The 19,375-nt window shown below is 44.4% G+C and overlaps 1 protein-coding gene across 1 annotated transcript in view; it reads right to left on the reverse strand.

Moving 5' to 3' along the window:
* Nucleotides 1–19,375, reverse strand: part of LOC135516251 (lysine-specific demethylase 6B-like) — a 165,816-nt gene that overhangs the window by 84,132 nt on the left and 62,309 nt on the right. Inside the window, 1 exon segment of the mRNA XM_064940402.1 lies at nt 944–1,020. The gene's annotated coding sequence lies outside the window, so the exon portion shown is untranslated.

Consider the following 19,375-nt stretch of genomic DNA (forward strand, 5'->3'; position numbering starts at 1 on the left):
TTCATTCAAATCGGATACCTCCACCCATCTGTTCACAAAGAAAGGGGGAGAACAAGAAGGGGGCGAGATGACAGGAGAATACAGAGCTGGCTATCACTATTCATCTCTCCGTCTGCCTCCTCCTACTTTATCATCTGTTTTTCTTTGTCTCCCTCCCTCCCTCTCCATCCCTCTCTTCCTCCCTCTCTATCCCTCCCTCCTTCACCATCCCCCCCTCTATCCCTCCCTCTCTCCATCCATCCATCCCTCCCTCACCATCCCTCTCTATCCCTCCCTCTCCATCCATCCCTCCCTCACCATCCCCCCTCTCCATCCATCCCTCTCTATCCCTCCCTCTCTATCCCTCACTCACCACCTCTCCCTCTCTATCCCTCCTTCCCTCCCTCCCTCTATATCACTCCCTCTCCTTCCTCCCAGCATGACCTGAGCTGTCCTCTCTATCCCTCTCTCCCTCCCAGCATGACCTGAGCTGTCCTCTCTATCCCCCCTCCCTCCCAGCATGACTTGAGCTGTGTGAATACCTGAGTGACTGACTCCCTCCCTCCTCCCCCCACTCCGCATGCTCCGTTCCCTCCTCCCACTCTTCTCCTTCGTCTCCCCTGAATAGAGACAGAATGGAGCTCAGCTTTTCTCCAAGGAACCCAGCAGGTGTGTGTACAGTACGTGTGAGTCTTTAAACGAATGTGTGTCTGTGTGTGTGTGTGTGTGTGGGGTGGACAATGGGATGTCTGGTTTCAACAAGGGACTCTCAGCCCATTTCCAGCCCCTGGCTCAGCCAACCAACTGACACAGCAGTGCTAATCTATTAGGACACACACACACACACACACACACACACACACACACACACACACACACACACACACACACACACACACACACACACACACACACACACACACACACACACACACACACACACACACATCTCGATTCCTCTCACCTGCCACAGTGTCGTCCTCCCACCGTGTGTGTTCTGTGCGTGGGTGTGTACCTGCGTGGGCCAGGTATCGTCTGTACCTGTAACACAAGCACACAACAGCTTTGAATAGCACACACGCGACACACACTGACACACACAACACACACTGACACACACTGACAGAATCGGATGGTAAGAGACGTACAGCATGTTGTGTACATACTGAAGTGTAGCTGGAAGTCAGTTTCATGACTTAGATGAGTAAATAAACGGGTTTAGTTCCGTTGCAACACACCCTGTTGCACTACTAACCTCCAGCACATAAGAACACAACTGCAGGCAGGGTGTGTGTGGGTGTGTGTGACTAGGTATGTGAGGCTGGTCCGACCAGACTAATAATGCTACGGTTCTAAGAGCAGTACTCTGCTTACCACTGATAGTTATTTGGCGGACACACACACACACACACACACACACACACACACACACACACACACACACACACACACACACACACACACACACACACACACACACACACACACACACCTAATGAGCGTCCGGGAGACAGCCATTATGCCCTCCACTTAGCCAGCAGAGACACAGACAGACACACAGGACACACACACACACCGTCACTTATCATGCCTCAGTTGTACAGCAGAAGCCTATACATGAAGCCTGTACTCCCTCAGCATAGCCATGCAAAACCACGGTCATGTAGCCTTCCTTACAGGGCCTTCAGAAAGTATCCACACCCCTCGACTTTAACCACATTTTGTCTTGTTACAGCTTGAACTTAACATGGATTCAATGGAGATTTTGTGTCACTGGCCTACAAACAATACCCCATAATGTCAAAGTATAAATATTTTTATTTTTTATTTTTTAAACAAATTAATAAAAAATGAAAAGCTGAAATGTCTTGAGTCAATACGTATTCAACCCCTTTGCTAAATAAGTGCAGGAGTCAAAATTTTCTTAACAAGTCACATAATAAGTTGCATGGACTCACTCTGTGTGCGATAATAGTGTTTGACATGATTTTTGAATGACTACCTCATCTCTGTACCCCACACATGCCATTTTCAGTAAGACAGATTTCAAACACAGATTCAACTACAAAGACCAGGGAGGTTTCCCAGTGCCTAGTAAAGAAGGGCACCTATTGGTAGATGGGTAAAAAATAAAAATAAAATACATTGACTATCCCTTTAAGCATGGCGAAGTAATTAATTACACTTTGGATGGTGTATCACCCAGTCACTACAAAAATACAGACGTCCTTCCTAACTCAGTTACCGGAGAGGAAGGAAACCGCTCAGAGATTTCACCATGAGGCCAATGGTGACTTTAACACAGTTACAGAGTTTAATGGCTGTGATAGGAGAAAACTGAGGCTGGATCAACAACATTGTAGTTACTCCACAATACTAACCTAAATGACAAGTCAAAAGAAGGAAGTCTATACAGAATATAAAATATTCCAAAACATGCATCCTGTTTGCAACAAAACACTAAATTAAAACTGCAATAAAAATTGTCAAAGAATTTAACTTTGTCTTGAATACAAAGAGTTATGTTTCGAGCAAATCCAACACAACACATCACTGAATACCACTCTTCATATTTTCCAGTATGGCAATGGCTCCATCATGTTATGGGTATGCTTGTCATCAGGCAAGGACAAGGGAGTTTTTTCTTGGATAAAAAGAAACGGAATAGAGCTAAGAACAAGCAAAATCCTAGAGGAAAACCTGGTTCAGTCTGCTTTCCAACAGACACTGGGAGACAAATTCACCTTTCAGCAGTACAATAACCTAAAACACGAGGCCAAATATACACTGGAGTTGCTTATCAAGATGACATTGAATGTTCCTGAATAGGTACAGTTTTGACTTAAATTTTCTTGAAAATGTATGTCAAGACTTGGAAATGGCTGTCTAGCAAAGATCAACAACCAACAAAGATCAATAACCAACAACCAAAGATCAACAACCAACCAAAATAATTTTTTCAAGAATAATGTGCAAATATTGTTCAATCCAGGTGTGCAAAGCTCTTAGAGACGTACCCAGAAAGACTCACAGATGTAATCACTGCCAAAGTTGATTCTAACATGTATTGACTCAGGGGTGTGAATACTTATGTACATTTCACATTTCTATATTTAATTTTCAATACATTTGCAAACATTTCTAAAAACAAGTTTTCACGTATGTGTTAGTGTGTAGATGAGTGAAAGAAAAACATCTATTTAATCCATTTAGAATTCAGGCTGTAACAACAGAATGTGGAATCAGTCAAGTGGCATACTTTCTGAAGGCACTGTACATAATGTAGTTGACCATCTCATCCATACATGCGCTCACAACAAAGAACATCTGCAGAAACACACGGGAACCCCAGCATTTCCTGTTTAGGCTAAGCGCCTGTTTATCTGAGCGTGTTTGTGTGTGTTTATGTGTTATGTGTGTATGCATGGGATTAGGGGTTGGTCATATTTCATAATAATGACATCACACTCACAAGAGCCAAACAGCAAAAAGCCAAAACATTTCTGCTAAATCCTAAATATTCCATCATTCAAGATTTCCTTCTAAGCATAATCCCCTGGATTCCAACATTCTGGAATTCTTCCCGAGATCATCTCCCTGCTATAGTTTGGCAGCAGGCAGAGAGAGAGAGATAGAGAGAGGGGTATTAGGGAAAGGGGGGATGAGGAGTATGAAACAGGGAGAGACAGAAAGAGAGAGAGAGAGAGAGAGATACGAGTTAAGAGTGGGAGGAAATAGGGAAGGGAGGAGAAGTCTTGCTGTGCTTGCAGTTCCCCTGTGGCCATGTTTAGCGTGCTTTGAGGAATGCGCGTGCTCTGTTTCCTCCTCTTTTCTTCCTTCAGGAGGTACGTTGCTACCTACACTCGAGCCAGCTGGGCTAACTCAGATCTGCCTGACAACAGCCCGGGGCCACACACACAAACGCATGCACTTGTGCAGACACACACAAGACACGCAAATACACACAACAAAGCAAAATGAAAGGGACCTCGGGACAGAGTCTTGGGGAACGCCCAACGAAACAATGACACAACTCCTTTAAACTACACACCTAACCTCACATAGGAGTTAGCTAGGAATCATCTCGTTTATACAAGGGGCTACCTTGGAACAAAAAAAATGGAGTCCCCCCTCTTCTTTGGGGAGTTGGTTCATTCCTTTAGCATGTGGAATGTACAACAGGAACAGCTTGCATTTCATGACAGGGTGGAGCGATCCGAGCAGGGAGGGAGTTATCCAGCCCAGGGCGTAAGGAGGGGGTGAACTGGTTCACAGGGTATTTTTAGAAGTGTCATTTATACTCAGTGTGCAATGCATGCTGTAGCTGCACTGTGGTACACAATGCTATGGAATAACAATACGGTACACTAAAATACATATGGGGTCGGGGAGAGTTTTCAGTTGTAATGTCACGTGCACAGGTACAGTGATATGCTATATACAGTATATTGTACACAGATAGAACTACAAACACATTCAGGCGCACATGCAAAACCACACACACACTCAACTACTCATGCCATTCATACAGGGCCGCCATAAAGTATTCATTCCCCTCGACTTATTCCGCATTTTGTTGTTACCGCATGAATTCCAAATGGCTTAAATCATTTCTCGCACACATCTACACACAATACCCCATAATGACAAAGTGGAAACAAGTTTAGACATTTATGCAGATTTATTGAAAATGAAATACAGAAATATCTCATTTACATAAGTATTTACAACCCCGAGTCAATACGTTGTAGAAGCGCCTTTGGAAGCGATTACAGCTGTGAGTCTTTCTGGGTATATCTGTAAGAGCTTTGCACACCTGGATTGTGCAACATTTGCCCATTATTCTTTTCAAAAATTCTCCAAGCTCTGTCAAATTGGTTGTTGATCATTGCTAGACAAACATTTTCAGGTCTTGCCATAGATTTTCAAGTAGATTTAAGTCAAAGCTGTAACTCAGCCATTTAGGAACATTCACTTTCTTCCTAGTAAGCAGCAGGTAGCCTAGTGGTTAGAGCATTGGCCCTGTAACCAGAAAGGTTGCTAGATTAAATCCCTGAGCTAACAAGGTCAAAATATGTCGTTCTGAACAAGGCAGTTAACTGACTGTTCCTAGGCCGTCATTGTAAATAAGAATTTGTTCTTTACTAACTTGCCTGGTTAAATGAAACATAAAATAACCAACTCCAGTGTATATTTGGCCTTGAGTTATATGTTGTTGTCCTGCTGAGAGGTGAATTTCTCTCCCAGTGTCTGGTAGAAAGCAGACTGACCCAGGTTTTCCTCTAGGCCTGTGCTTAGCATCATTCCGTTTATTTTTTATCCTGAAAAACGGCCCAGTCCTTAACGATTACTAGTATACCCATAACATACGTGAAAATATGGAGAGTGATACTCAGTAATGTGTTGTATTGGATTTGACCCAAACATAACACTTTGTATTCTCGCCTGGTTCACCAACTACTTCTCAGAAAGAGTTCAGTGTGTCAAATCGGAGGGCCTGTTGTCCCAACCTCTGGCAGTCTCTATGGGGGTGCCACAGGGTTCAATTCTCAGGCCGACTCTTTTCTCTTTATATACTGTATCAATGATGTCGCTCTTGGTGTGGGTGATTCTCTGATCCACCTCTACGCAGACGTCACCATTCTGTATACATCTGGCCCTTCTTTGGACACTGTGTTAACTAACCTCCAGACAAGCTTCAATGCCATGCAACTCCTTCCATGGCCTCCAACTGCACTTAAATGCTAGTAAAACTAAATGCATGCTCTTCAACCAATCGCTGCCCGCACCCGCCGCCCGACTAGCATCACTAGGACGGTTCTGACTTAAAATATGTGGACAACTATAAATACCTAGGTGTCTGGCTAGACTGTAAACTCTCCTTCCAGACTCAAATGAAGCATCTCCAATCCAAAATGAAATCTAGAATCGGCTTCCTATTTCGCAACAAAGCCTCCTTCACTCATGCCACCAAACATACCCTCGTAAAACTGACTATCCTACCGGTCCTTGACTTGGACGATGTCATTTACAAAATAGCCTCCAACACTCTAATCAGCAAACTGGATGTAGTCTATCACAGTGCCAGCCGTTTTGTCACCAAAGCCCCATATACTACCCACCACTGAGACCTGTATGCTCTCGTTGGCTGGTCCTCGCTACATATTCATCGCCAAACCCACTGGCTCCAGGTCATCTATAAGTATTTGCTAGGTAAAGCTCCACCTTATCTCAGCTCACGGGTCACCATAGCAACACCCACCCGCATGCGCTCCAGCAGATATATCTCACTGGTCAGCCCCAAAGCCAATTCCAACCTTTGGCTGCATTTCCTTCCAGTTCTCTACTGCCAATGACTGGAGCGAATTGCAAAAATCACTGAAGTTGGAGACTTATATCTCCCTCACTAACTTTAAGCGTCAGCTGTCAGAGCAGTTTACCGATCGCTGCAGCTGTACACAGCCCATCTGTAAATAGCCCATCCAACCAACTACCTACATCATCTTGTTTTTTTCTGCTCTTTTGCACACCAGTATTTCTACTTGCACATCCTCATCTGCACATATATCACCCCAGTGTAAATTGCTCAATTGCAATTACTTCGCCACTATTGGCAAATTTATTGCCTTACCTCCTTACTTCATTTGCACACACTGTATACAGATTTTTCTATTGTGTTATTGACTGTACATTTGTTTATCCCAACTCTGTGTTGTTGTTTTTGTCGCACTGTTTTGCTTTATCTTGGCCAGGTCGCAGTTGTAAATGAAAACTTGTTCTCAACTGGCCTGCCTACCTGGTTAAATAAAAAATGTAATAAAAAAAGTATGCAGGACAAAAAGTTAATTACTTTACCACATTCTTTGCAGTATTACTTTAGTTCCTTGTTGCATACAGGATGCATGTTTTGGAATATTTTATATTCTGTACAGACTTCCTTTTCACTTTATCAATTAGGTTAGTATTGTGGAATAACTACAATGTTGTTGATCCATCCTCAGTTTTCTCCTATCAAAGCCATTAAACTGTTTTATAGTCACCATTGGCCTCATAGTGAAATCTCTGAGCGGTTTCCTTCTTCTCCGGCAACTGAGTTAGGAAGGACACCTTTATCTTTGCAGTGATTGGGTGTATTGATACACCATCCAAAGTGTAATTAATAACTTCACTATGCTCAATGGGATATGCAATGTCTTATACATGTATTTTTTACCCATCTACCAATAGGTGCCAGCCATTTTTGAGAAGGACTGTAAAAGTTCCCTGGTCTTTGTGGTTGAATCTGTGTTTGAAATTCACTGCTCGAATAAGGGACTTTAAAGATAATTGTATGTGTGGGGTACAGAGATGAGGTAGACATTCAAATATCATGTCAAACACTATTATTGCACAGTGAGTCCATGCAACTTATTATGTGATTTGTTAAGCAAATTTTTACTCCTGAACTTATGTCATAACAAAGGGGTTGACTACTTATTGACACAAGACATTTAAGCTTTTGTATGAATTTAATTTCAAAAGATCTAATTCCACTTTGACCTTATGGTGTATCGTGTGTAGGCTGGTGACAAAAAAAAATCTAAATTGAATCCTTTTTAAATTCAGGCTGTAACACAACAAATTGTGGAAAAAGTCAATGGGTGTGAATACTTTTAGGCACTGTACCATCACACTAAACACACACATACAGTACCATACACACACACATACAAATCTGTACATACACACCCCTGATGTGCCCAGGCCTATTGGGTGTGCACTGTGCAGCAGTTGGAACACACTTGCATGCACACAAAGCCCAACAAACAAACAGCCACCCAACCACGAGTCTCAACACCCTCTGAATCACACCGTTGCCTTGTTTAACCTGGGAATAGAAAGGGAGGGAGAGAGAGAGAGAAGCCGAGAGGGAGGGAGACAGAGGGAGGAAGAAAGAAACCATATGGAGCATGGAGACCTAGTTTGACGTCTCTCCCCCGCCTCCCCTCTCTAATTCTCCCACACACCTGGGAAGGTTATCCCTCTTGGAATCAGAGAATTCCCACCAGCAACCAGCAGAACTCGCAATTAAAACTAAACTTTAATTAGTTTTCACTTTCTCACCCTCCCTCCCGCGCTCTCTCTCCACCTATCCTCCCTCTACTCACGTCTTCTCTCTCCCTCTCTCGCTCTATTCCACAGGGGTGTTCGGGGTGCTGTAGGACGATGTGAGTGAGACTGTGAACTTCTAACTATTCCCACGTTTAGAAGCTGAACTAATCAATGAGGAAAGGATGTGTGAGACAGAGGAATGGGGGCTCACACTCTCACATACAAAGTGAGTGTATGTGTGTGTGTGAGTGAGTGAGTGAGTGAGTGTATGTGTGTGTGTGAGTGAGTGAGTGTATGTGTGTGTGTGTGTGAGTGAGTGAGTGAGTGAGTGTATGTGTGTGTGTGTGTGTGTGAGTGAGTGTATGTGTGTGTGTGAGTGAGTGAGTGTATGTGTGTGTGTGTGAGTGAGTGAGTGAGTGTATGTGTGTTTGTGTGAGTGAGTGTATGTGTGTGTGTGTGTGAGTGAGTGAGTGTATGTGTGTGCACATCGAGAACATAACCACTAAACTCAGCAAAAAAAAGAAGCTTCCCCTTTTCAGGACCCTGTCTTTCAAAGATATTTGGAAAAAATCAAAATAACTTCACAAATCTTCATTGTAAATGGTTTAAACACTGTTTCCCATGCTTGTTCAATGAACCATAAACAATTCATGAACATTCACCTGTGGAACGGTGGTTAAGACACTAAGAGCTTACAGACGGTAGGCAATTAAGGTCACAGTTATGAAAACTTAGGACACTAAAGAGGCCTTTCTACTGACTCTGAAAATCATCAAAACAAAGATGCCCAGAGTCCCTGCTCATCTGCGGGAACGTGCCTTAGGCATTCTGCAAGGAGGCATGAGGACTGCAGATGTGGCCAGGGCAATAAATTGCAATGTCCGTACTGTGATACGCCTAAGACAGCGCTACAGGGAGACAGGACAGAGAGCTGATCGTCCTCGCAGTGGCAGACCATGTGTAACAACACCTGCACAGGATCGGTATATCCGAACATCACACCTGCGGGACAGGTACAGGATGGCAACAACAACTGCCTGAGTTACACCAGGAATGCACAATCCCTCCATCAGTGCTCAGACTGTCCGCAATAGGCTGAGAGAGACTGGACGGAGTGCTTGTAGGCCTGTTGTAAGGCATGTCCTCACCAGGCATCACCAGCAACAACGTCGCATATGGGCACAAACCCACCGTCGGTGGACCAGGCAGGACTGGCAAAAAGTGCTCTTCACTGACAAGTCGCAGTTTTGTCTCACCAGGGGTGATGGTCGGATTGGCGTTTACCTTCGAAGGAATAAGCGTCACACCGAGGCCTGTACTCTGGAGCGGGATCGATTTGGAGGTGGATGGGCCGTCATAGTCTGGGTCGGTGTGTCACAGCATCATCGGACTGAGCTTGTTGTCATTGCAGTCAATCTCAATGCTGTGCGTTACAGGAAAGACATCCTCCTCCCTCATATGGTACCCTTTCTGCAGGCTCATCCTGACATGACCCTCCAGGATGACAATGCCACCAGCCATGTTGCTCGTTCTGTGCTTGATTTCCTGCAAGACAGGAATGTCAGTGTTCTGCCATGGCCAGCGAAGAGCCCGGAACACAATCCCATTGAGCACGTCTGGGACCTGTTGGATCGGAGGGTGAGCGCTTGGGCCATTCCCCCCAGAAATGTCCGGGAACTTGCAGGTGCCTTGGTGGAAGAGTGGGGTAACATATCACAGTAAGAACAGGCAAATCTGGTGGAGTCCATGAGGAGATGCACTGCAGTACTTAATGCAGCTGGTGGCCACACCAGATACTGACTGTTACTTTTGATTATTTTGACACCCCTTTGTTCAGGGACACATTATTCAATGTGTGTTAGTCACATGTCTCTGGAACCTGTTCAGTTTATGTGTCAGTTGTTTAATCTTGTTATGTTCATACAAATATTTACACATGTTAAGTTTGCAGAAAATAAACGCAGTTGACAGTGAGAGGACGTTTCTTTTTTTTTGCTGAGTTTATTACTACAAGAATGTCCCACAGTTGACAGTGCATGTCAGAGCAAAAACCAAGCCATGAGGTAGAAAGGATTGTCCGTAGAGCTCTGAGACGGGACTGTGTCGAGGCACAGATCTGGGGAAGGGTACAAAAATTTGCCGCAGCGTTGAAGGTCCCCAAGAACACAGAGTCCTCCATCACTCTTAAGACTCTTCCTAGAGCAGGCAGCCCGACCAAACTGAGCAATCGGGGGAGAAGTGTCTTGATCAGGGAGGTGAACAAGAACACAATGGTCACTCTGACAGAGCTCCAGAGTTCCTCTGTGAAGAAGGGAGAATATATATTTTTTAAATCCTTTATTTAACTACTAATCCTTATTTACAATGATGGCCTACCGGGGAACAGAGGGTCAATTGCCTTGCTCAGGGGCAGAACAACAGATTTTTACCTTGTCAGTTTGGGGATTCGATCCAGTAACCTTTTGGCTCTAACCAATAGGCTACCTGCCTCCCTAGAAGGAGAACCATCTTTGCAGCACTCCACCAATCAGGCCTATTTGGTAGAGTGGCCTGGATGGAAGCAACTCCTCAGTAAAAGGCACATGACAGCACCTAAAGGACTCTCAGACCATGAGAAACAAGATTCTCTGGATTGAACTCTGTGGCCTGAATGCCAAGCGTCACGTCTGGAAGAAACCTGGCACGATCCCTACGGTGAAGCATGGTGGTGGCAGCATCATGCTGTGGGGATGTTTTTCAGCGGCAGGGACTGGGAGACAAGTCAGTACTGAGGGAATGATGAATAGAGCAAAGAGAGATCCTTGATGAAAACCTGCTCCAGAGCTCTCAGGACCTCAGTTTGGGGTGAAGGTTCACCTTCCAACAGGACAACAACCCTAAGCACACAGCTAAGACAATGCAGGAGTGGCTTCGGGACATGTCTCTGAATGTTCTTGGGTGGCCCATCCAGAGCCCGGACTTGAACCCGATCGAACATCTCTGGACAGACCTGAAAATAGCTGTGCAGCGACGCTCCCCATCCATCCTGACAGAACTTGAGAGGATCTGCAGAGAAGAATGGGAGAAACTTCCCAAATACAGGTGTGCCAAGCTTGTAGAGTAATACCCAAGAAGACTCAAGGCTGTAATCACTGCCAAACGTGCTTCAACAAAGTACTGATTAAAGGGTGTGAATACTTATTTCCGTTTTTAAAAATAAATACATTTGCAAACATTTCTAAAAACCTGCTTTCGCTTTTTCATTATGGGGAATTATGTGTAGATTGATGAGGGAAAAATCCAATTTCATCAATTTTAGAATAAGGCTGTAACAAAACAACATGTGGAAAAAGTCAAGGGGTCTGAATACCTTCCGAATCCACTGTATGTCGCTATTCCTGTTTGTGTGTGTGGCGACTACTCCTGTGTGTAGATTAGATTAGAGTATTACTTTACTAATCACAACATGGGAATTTTTATTATCATCGCACGCATCATCAATGACATACAATGACAGGACATGCAGCATTGGCCAACACATTAAGACACATAAAGGCTAAAAGTGTGATTCAAGTGTTGTTTTCTATGCCACACTGGGGGAAAACAGGCAACAACATTTTCCTATAGAAAGACCTCATAAACAGTTAATCAATTACAAGCAAAAAAAAGCCTCCTGGCTGTCAGTAGAAATGACCGTCTAAACCTCTCTGTGGAACATCTGGGCAGGATGGACCTGCTACTGAAGCTGCTCCTGTGTTGAATTATAGAGTGCTGTGGAGTGGGTGTGTGTCATCCGAGTGCTGTGGAGTGGGTGTGTTTCTCCTCAGAGTGCTGTGGAGTGGGTGTGTGTCATCAGAGTGATGTGGAGTGGGTCATCAGAGTGCTGTGGAGTAGGTGTGGGTCATCAGAGTGCTGTGGAGTGGGTGTGTGTCATCAGAGTGCTGTGGAGTGCGTCATCAGGGTGCTGTGGAGTGGGTGTGGGTCATCAGAGTGCTGTGGATTGGGTGTGGGTCATCTGAGTGCTGTGGAGTGGGTGTGTGTCATCAGAATGCTGTGGAGTGGGTGTGGGTCATCAGAGTGCTGTGGAGTGTGTGTGTAACATCAGAGTGCTGTGGAATGGGTGTGGGTTATCAGAGTGCTGTGGAGTGGGTGTGGGTCATCAGAGTGCTGTGGAGTGGGTGTGGGTCATCAGAGTGCTGTGGAGTGTGTGTGTAACATCAGAGTGCTGTGGAGTGGGTGTGGGCATCAGAGTGCTGTGGAGTGGGTGTGTGTCATCAGAGTGCTGTGGAGTGGGTGTGTGTCATCAGAGTGCTGTGGAGTGGGTGTGTGTCATCAGAGTGCTGTGGAGTGGGTGTGTGTCATCAGAGTGCTGTGGAGTGGGTCATCAGAGTGCTGTGGAGTGGGTGTGGGTCATCAGTGTGCTGTGGAGTGGGTGTGGGTCATCAGAGTGCTGTGGAGTGGGTGTGTGTCATCAGAGTGCTGTGGAGTGGGTCATCAGGGTGCTGTGGAGTGGGTGTGGGTCATCAGAGTGCTGTGGATTGGGTGTGGGTCATCTGAGTGCTGTGGAGTGGGTGTGTGTCATCAGCATGCTGTGGAGTGGGTGTGGGTCATCAGAGTGCTGTGGAATGGGTGTGGGTTATCAGAGTGCTGTGGAGTGGGTGTGGGTCATCAGAGTGCTGTGGAGTGGGTGTGTAACATCAGAGTGCTGTGGAGTGGGTGTGGGCATCAGAGTGCTGTGGAGTGGGTGTGGGTCATCAGAGTGCTGTGGAGTGGGTGTGTGTCATCAGAGTGCTGTGGAGTGGGTGTGTGTCATCAGAGTGCTGTGGAGTGGGTGTGGGTCATCAGAGTGCTGTGGAGTGGGTGTGTGTCATCAGAGTGCTGTGGAGTGGGTATGTGTCATCAGAGTGCTGTGGAGTGGGTGTGTGTCATCAGAGTGCTGTGGAGTGGGTGTGGGTCAGCCAATGGTGTCACTGGATTTGTTCACGATTTTGTCAAGCCTATTTAAGTCTACCTTAGCTAAATTCCAGCACACAATGGCATAGGTCACTCCACTCGCCACGACACTGCTATAGCACATACAAAGTATTTTGTCACATACACTAAAAAATCCAAACTCTCTTAAAAAGTACTGTCTGGATTGGGCTTTTTTTTGTAGACATCTCCTGTGTGTGTCTCTGTACGACGTGGATGTAGCTATTTACATATTTACTCAGCGTCCCCTCCCCCACTAAGCTTGGCTGCTCGGACACCTTTCTTAGGGCACGTGCAGAGGCATGACCGCCTGTCCTGGCCTTTAACCCTCTGGCAGAGCCACCTCTGTGACCCGGGGCTTTCATCTGATGACCACTCCCCCTGACCTCTCACCTCTGGCACCTGACCTGCTGCTACGACCAAGGAAGGCTCTGGGATGCTGACGTGTGTGTGTGTGTGATAGCTCGATACATTGTGAAGGGTTCGCATCTGGATATCTCTGCATCTAGTTATCTCTGTTAGTGTCGTCAGTGCTTAACTGTGTGTGTGTGTGTCAAGGTTAGTCCAATGCTGTCATTCAAAGCCCTCCTGTGTGGTGGAAGGGGTCTGTTGCTCTGTGAAGGGAGAGATGAGATCTAACTGAAAGCTCTGGCTCTCCGCAATGAAAGCGATTCTACACACGGTACAAGAGAGAACACACAAACACACACTTGTGCGTATACCAAAACACAAACCACCATCCCCACAGATGCATAATGAACAGCGCACATGCATGCACACACTCACATTACACAGGACAGAGTCAGAGCCCAAACTAAAAAATAGTATAGTGTATACTATGGTAGGAATACTGTAGTATTCACTTTGTAGTATAATGTAGTAGTTACAGTTTACTACAGTATAAATACTGTAGTAAAAAAAAGAGTAGTATATACTATATTATAAACCGGGTGGTTCGAGCCCTGAATGCTGATTGGCTGAAAGCTGTGGTATATCAGACCTTGTACCACGGGTATGACAAAAACACCTTTTTTTTACTGTTCTAATTACGTTGGTAACCGGTTTATAATAGCAAGAAGGCACTTCTGGGATTTGTGGAGTATGGCCACTATAACACGGCTAAGGGCTGTATCCAGGCATTCCACGTTGCATCGCGCTTAAGAACAGCCCTTAGCTGTGGTATATTGGTCATGTACCACACCTCCTCAGACATTATTGCTTAAGTATTTACTAATTTGTTTTTGTGCACTGTAGTGTACTGTAGTATTTACTATAGTGTTTTAGGGACATTACTGTAATGTTCTGGGGACATTACTGTAGTATTACCTATAGTTTTCTGGGGATATTACTGTAGGATTTACTATAGGGTTCTGGGTACATTACTGTACTATTTAATGTAGTGTTTTGGGGACATTACTGTAGTATTTACTGTAGTGTTTTGGGGACATTACTGCAGTATTTACTGTAGTGTTCTGGGGACATTACTGTAGTATTTACTAGGGATGCACGATATATCGGTGAACATATCGGAATCGGACGATATTAGCTAAAAATGGCAACATCGGTATTGGCCAATGTCTAGTTTAACAGTGATGTGAAAAACCAATGTCAAAGATGACGTGCAAACCTATATAATGTAGGTACAGGACGTAATGACGCCACGTAAAATGTTAAGCTACATGTGCAACACAGCATTCCTAACCCAGCCCACACAATGTCTGCTGTGTGGATCGAGGAGTCAACAAGTCGCACAGTCATTTGAAAGAGTAAGAACATATCAGCGAGGCAACTCAAAGGCAAAATCCATTAACGGCAAGATAATGGCATTCATTGCCCTTGACAATCAACCGTTCTCTGTCGTGGGTGATGTTGGCTTTCGCGACTGGTCGAGCACCGGTACACACCACCAAGTAGGCGCTATTGTTCAGATGTTGCCCTACCGGAGTTACACAGTAACAGCGTCACTGCTATTAGCTTCACGACATGCATACTATGGAACGCTGTTTGGGTCTTTGCGTGTCAAAAAAGATACACATCAAACAACATTATTTGACAATAATACTATTTGACGCGTTAAATAAGCTTTTAATTTGACATGTCAAATAACACAGTTCTATTATAGAATGTTGTGTGTTCTGAATTTGCATGTGCAAGCCAAGTGCCACCACTACTATCAGTAGCACTGTCAAAGCTGAACAAAAAAAGTCTGCAAACAACGGCCACAAACGATGTGTTTACAATACCGCGTTGGTAATAAAGCATTATTTGTTCGACCGCAACTTCTGGAGTAGCTAGCTAGCTTTATCTTTGTACAGAACCTAGATAGCACCAATACAACCAGCCTGAAAACAATGACCAGTAGAAACTGCAGTCATTTTCCCTATTCTTACCAATGATTTAGGAATACTTGTAAGTATTAGCTAGGTAACCACTTGTTGTTTTCCTAATGAAATTGAACTGCAGTTCATGAAAATAAATAGCTAGCCAGCTACTTAACCCCGTAAGCCCAAAGATAATGTTATAAGCACCTAGCTAGCTTCATCTGGCTAGTGAGGCTCAACCGGACTGGGTTATGTGTTGTGAAGCTAGCCACAATAAGGATTAGGCACAATGTTGGAATTTCTGGTTTGCCTTCAAAATAAAACTATCTCTTTGAAAGTGATGCAGAAGGTTACAATTGGTGGAGTCATGCCATATTTAGACTAGACAATGTTAAACACCCACAGAACACAACTGTGAAGAGTTTACACAAATATTAGCGTTGAAGCTGTTATCGCGGGACTGTGACCGTATGAAATCATCTCCCCAGTCAGCCTATTGTGTGTCTTGACATTCATATTGCACTGTACAGCTTTACCTAAGAATTGGGGATCAATGAAACAGGGTAAGAGTCTACACAATGCCCAATATATTTTTCCCCAACGTCCTCCTCAGAGTTATCAGACTCCAGAACATCCACGCAGTATTGTTTTTCCTCGGGAATAGTGTTCAATACACATAGGTTGACAATAATTGTGGCTCAATTCACAGTTGTTTCAGAGTCCCGCAACAAGAGCTACGATGCTAATGTTCTCTGGGTGTCACTGAGTAGACTGATACCCCATGTCATTAATCCACAATCCATAGGTAAGGCTGGACAGTGAAATAAGTATGCCCCCAATTCAATTTGAAAGTATAAGTATTTTATTTTTTATTTAACTAGGCAAGTCAGTTAAGAACAAATTCGTAATTACAATGACGGCCTACCAAAAGGCCTCCTGTTGGGACGGGGGCAGGGATTAAAAATAGAAAATAAAAACTGCAAGGCAGCAACACATGACAACACAGCATGGCAGCAACACAACATGACAACAACATGGTAGCAACACAACATGGTAGCAGCAAAAAACACGGTAAAACATTATTGGGCACAGACAACAGCACAAAGGGCCATAAGGTAGAGACAACAATACATCAAGCAAAGCAACCACAACTGTCATTAAGAGTGTCCATGATTGAGTCTTTGAATGAAGAGATTGAGATAAAACTGTCCTGTTCGAGTGTTTGTTGCAGCTCGTTCCAGTCGCTAGCTGCAGTGAACTGAAAAGACGAGGGACCCAGGGATGTGTGTGCTTTGTGGACCTTTAACAGTGACTGGCAGAATGGTGCGGCAGGGTATCCTAGTGGTTAGAGCGTTGGACTAGTAACTGGAAGGTTGCAAGTTCAAATCCCTGAGCTGACAAGGTACAAATCTGTTGTTCTGCCCCTGAACAGGCAGTTAACCCACTGTTCCTAGGCCGTCATTGAAAATAAGAATTTGTTCTTAGCTGACTTGACTAGTTAAATAAAGGTTAAAAAAAATGTAAAAATGGGAGTTTAATGTGGAGGATGAGGGCTGCAGTAGATATCTCAGATAGGGGATTAAGGCCTAAGAGGGTTTTATAAATAAACATCAACCAGTGGGTCTTGCGACGGGTATACAGAGATGAACAGTTTACAGAGGAGTATAGAGTGCAGTGATGTGTCTTATAAGGACCATTGGTGGCTAATCTGATGGCCGAATGGTAAAGAACATCTAGCCGCTCGAGAGCACCCTTACCTGCTGATCTATAAATTATGTCTCCATAATCTAGCATGGGTAGGATGGTCATCTAAATCAGGGTTAGCTTGGTAGCTGGGATGAAAGAGGAGTGATTACGATAGATGAAACCAAGTCTAGATGTAACTTTAGCCTGCAGCTTTGATATGTGCTGAGAAAAGGACAGTGTACCATCTAGCCATACTCCCAAGTATTTGTATGAGGTGGCTACCTTAAGCTCTAAACCCTCAGAGGCAGTAATCACACCTGTGGGGAGAGGGGCATTCTTCTTACCAAACCACATTACCTTCATTTTGGAGGTGTTCAGAACAAGGTTAATGGTAGAGAAAGCTTGTTGGACACCAAGAAAGCTTTGTTGTAGAGCATTTAACACATCTGGGGAGGGGCCAGTTGAGTATAAGACTGTATGATCTGCATATAAACGGATGAGAGCTGTGGCTCTAAGTTATTTGTGTATAGTTCGTTCGTTTGTCTTCCTAATAAACATGAGTAACTTACACGCTGCATTTCGGTCCGACTCTCTTTCAACTAAAGAAGAACGCCGTTACATTGGCGATGATAGGGGCAGCAACCTTAAAGAAGAAAGGGTCTAAACCATCTGACCCAGATGTTTTTTTGAGGTCAAGTTTTAGGAGCTCCTTTAGCACCTCAGACTCAGTGACTGCCTTCAGGGATAAACTTTGTAGCGGGGCAGGGGAAAAGATGGAGAAGCATCGGAGATAGTCGCATTAGAAGGGGTGGGAGATGAGAAAATGTTGGACAGGCAAGGAGGCATGGCTGAGTCAAATAGGAATCCTGACTTAATGAAGTGGTGATTAAAGAGCTCAGCCATGTTCTTCTTGTCAGTAACAACCACAACATCAACATTAAGGGACACGGGCAGCTGTGAGGAGGAGGGTTTATTCTCCAGGTCTTTAACCGTTTTCCAGAACTTCTTGGGGTTAGAGCCACAGAGAGAGAACTGCTCCTTAAAGTAACTAACTTTGGCCTTCCGGATAGCCTGAGTGCACTTATTTCTCATTTGCCTGAACGAGAGCCAGTCAGCCTGAGTATGCGTGTGAGGAGCCTTTTGCCAAATGCAATTCTTGAGGTGGAGTAACTCTGCAAGATCACGGTCAAACCAGGGGCTGAACCTGTTTTTAATTCTGTTTCTTTATGGGGGCGTGTTTGTTAACAATACCACTGAAAATATCAAAAAAGAAGGTCCAAGCGTCTTGGACAGAGGGGATCTAGCGGATTCTATACCATGTTACAGAGCCCAGTTCATGAAGGAAGCCTTGCTCATTAAAGGTTTTTAGCAAGCGTCTATGACAACTCAGGACAGGTCATTTCACTGAGCAGCCATTACGAACACAGGCTGTAAAACAGTGATCACTAAGGTATTTACAGAAAACACCAGACATACCTATCAGAATTATTTGTGATGATAACATCAAGGAGAGTAGCCTTTTCTGGGTGTTTGGAGTCATACCTTGTGGGATTGGTAATAATCTGAGAAAGATGTAGGGAATCGCATTGCTTTAGGACTTGGTCAGGTGGTTTAAGCATTTCCCAGTTTAGGTCACCTAGCAGGACAAATTCAGACTTAGTGTAAGGGGCCAGGCGGTAGCTCAGGGCATTTAGGGTACAGGCCGGTGCTGATGGAGGATGGTAGCACCCAGAAACAGTCAACAAAGAGCTATTTGAAAGTTTAACCTCTTGAAACTCTAGGGGCGCTATATCATTTTTGGATAAAAAGACGTGCCCGTTTTAAGCGCAATATTTTGTCACAAAAAGATGCTCGACTATGCATATAATTGGTAGCTTTGGAAAGAAAACACTCTGACGTTTCCAGAACTGCAAAGATATTTTCTGTGCGAACCCTAGAACGTGAGCTTCAGGCAAAACCAAGATGAGACGACATCCAGGAAATGAGCAGGATTTTTGAGGCTCTGTTTTCCATTGTCTCCTTATATGGCTGTGAATGCGAGAGGAGTAAGTCTGCCCTTTCTGTCGTTTCCCCAAGGTGTCTGCAGCATTGTGACGTATTTGTAGGCATATCATTGGAAGATTGACCATAAGAGACCACATTTACCAGGTGTCCACCCGGTGTCCTGCCTGAAATTGGTGCACAAACGTCAGCTGCAAGTATTTTTCCACAGAATTCAGAGAAGAATGCAGGCTTCCAAACGATATATCAACCTGTTTTTAATTATGTTTCTTTATGAAGAGATATGTGAAAAAACACCTTGAGGATTGATTCCAAACAAAGTTTGCCATGTTTCGGTCGATATTATG

Source organism: Oncorhynchus masou, chromosome 27 (genome assembly GCF_036934945.1).
Source record: "Oncorhynchus masou masou isolate Uvic2021 chromosome 27, UVic_Omas_1.1, whole genome shotgun sequence".
Taxonomy (NCBI): Eukaryota; Metazoa; Chordata; class Actinopteri; order Salmoniformes; family Salmonidae; genus Oncorhynchus; species Oncorhynchus masou.